The sequence below is a fragment of the Trichechus manatus genome, unplaced genomic scaffold, assembly GCF_000243295.1.
Source record: "Trichechus manatus latirostris isolate Lorelei unplaced genomic scaffold, TriManLat1.0 scaffold00037, whole genome shotgun sequence".
Lineage (NCBI taxonomy): Eukaryota > Metazoa > Chordata > Mammalia > Sirenia > Trichechidae > Trichechus > Trichechus manatus.
Genome location: NW_004443973.1, coordinates 2,946,006 through 2,948,646, shown reverse-complemented (window position 1 = coordinate 2,948,646; position 2,641 = coordinate 2,946,006).

Here is a 2,641-nt window from a genome sequence, read left to right as displayed (position 1 = left end):
GTTCAAAAAGAAAGCTAGCAAATGTATTTTTTTCCCCCCACACTAGGGCGGGAGCTAACATTCACTGAGTATCAGTGTATGCAGACATTTCACCTCACTTAAACCTCACTCAAAATATGAGATGGATATTATTTTTTTCCATTTTATTGGTGAAGAAATTGAAGCTCAGAGAGGTTAGGTAAATTGTCCAAGGTCATACAGGTCCTAAGTGGTACTCAAATTGGGGTTGATGATCCCGACTTCCAATATTATGCTCTGTCCATCAAAATATCATAAATTTTAAGATGTTTAAAACATGTCTTGGACATTTTCTCCTTTAAATTAATCATTGGCATCAACAACGCACTTTAAAGAGGGAAAGCATTTTAGAGAAAGACAGCTACTTACTCCTCTCATTGGAGGTATAGAAAGCATGCTGAATGTTAAGTGTAATCTACCTTGACAAGTGCCGTGGTTTAAACTGAGAAAAAGTGCTAGTGTGTGCTAAGTGAAATGTCTCTTTTGAAACAATTAAAAAGCAGATTAAAGTCCAAGTATGAAATGTGAGCGTTTGTATCCTGAGCCCATGAAGGTCATACACTCCTGTGGCCCCAATGTACAAAGCACAGTTGTGTACACTGCAGAGCCCTCTTATGGATAGCTGGGAGTAATTACACAGAAATCAGCAGGTGAGAGGCATCAAAGGTTACAGCTCTCAAAGCCCTTGACCCTCGGACAAGGCAGAGGTGCAGAGAGCTGTCAACAGAAAAGAAACCATTATATGAGAGAATAGCTTAAAATACTCCAGTTGCTCTCCTTGAATAGCAGAGGCACTTGTTTGTGGTTTGGGAGCTACAGTGACAGTTTGAAGCTGTTGTACCAATTCTGAATACATATATATATATATATATATCTTTGTGATGTGGTGTGCATTCTTATCTTCAGGAACATTCGTTAAAACCGTTGAAGTACGTTGATAAAACAGGGCCTGTAAGGAAAGCACAACCCTTCACATTTCCTCATTTCATAGTTTGTGCTCGGTTGGCAATGTGAGCGTAGATAACGGATGATGTTAATGCCTGTTTGTGATGTGAAACTACTAGTTAAAAGAGGATCAGTTGTGGACTTATTTCTAGTGTTTTGAGAGCTATGAGCAAGGCTCTTCCAAATTTCCATTAGATTATAGGAAGTTTATTACTTCCTGGGACAAATAAAATACAATTTCACCTGGCAAAAAGATTATTAAGCTGATATTGTAAAAGACTTATTAATCTTATTAGAGTTAGCAGTGCTTAGTACCGTATAGGAAACTCAAGAACAACTTGATTTTAGAACTTAACAGTGTCTTGCAGATCACATATTAAGTGCCCAACAGATATTTGTGAAATAAATATAGTTCTTGCTAAGAATTCTAATTTCTCAATTGTACTTCTATTTTTATATGTGAAATGGAGATACTTATTTTTGAGTTTGAGACTTAGCTTTCAAAGGTCTTAGAGCACTTTAGACAAAAATAACAATACTATGCATTGTACTGCTGACACACGCAAAGAAGCCCTAACCATGAACTACTTGCATATTTGGGAAGACAAGAGTACTTGTTTTGCCTGTGTTTAGTAATCAACATTTCTGTCTTTGACCACAGGAGAGGGAAATGCCCCATTTATTACTTACCATCTATTAGGGCTGGTGTACAGACCTGAGGGTAGGGTTTCTTGAAAGGACAAATTTCCACAAGGGAGCCACATTTAGGTAGGGCTGTCCTAAATAGCCGGGTCATTTGTCTGGTGATAGAGTCAGATAAAAGGTACCCTGATTTGTTTTTCTGCTGATATCAAGTATTTTGGCATCTTGTGATCAGCACTGGTAGACCCAGAAGGCACATTGGTGACCATCTAGTCCCTTAACTAGACAATTTTGTCAAAATGTTCATGCCAGTTGGACACAGTTTGGTAGACACATCTGAGGGTTTTCACATTCCTTTTCTTTCCTTCTGCTCTCTATTCAATTCTCAATTCTACCTACATACAAAAACTACTTCCTCTTAATTTATGCTGTAAATATGCCTCCTTAAGGCATTTGATAATCAGTTTGTTAAGTAAACTGTTAAGTAAAGACATTACAGAAAAATTTTAAAATAATAAAGCGGATAAACAAGGAAAGGAAAAGGAAGTTTATTATTTTAATTTTTTTCGGTAATGTCTTTACTTAGCATACATGTTTAAGAATTTTGTTCACAGCTGTAAAGGGATTCAGAAATGAGACACAGAAGAAAGAGAAATAGAAAAGCTATGAAAAGTTATGAAAAAAGAGAAAAAGTTATGAAAAAGGGAAGAAATGGGAGGAAGGAGAAAGATATAAGACTGGTAAAAGAAAAATGTCTCAAAAAAAGGCATTTGTAAAATGTCTGTGAATCTTCTGCTCTTTCTTCAATGTTGAGAATCCTTTGGTTTCATATTCTCTGCTTTTTTAGACAGGATGTACATTTATAGACTGTTTACTTAGTAACTGAAACCTTTGCTGTTTTCCTCTTCGAACAAATCATGAAATGTGAAGTTAAGGAGAAATTTATTCCCAGCCACTTAAAAATGCAAACTTCATCTTGGGGCATTTGTAGAGATTACAAATATTCTTTGAAGTGACAAAATTTTAAAACGATTAG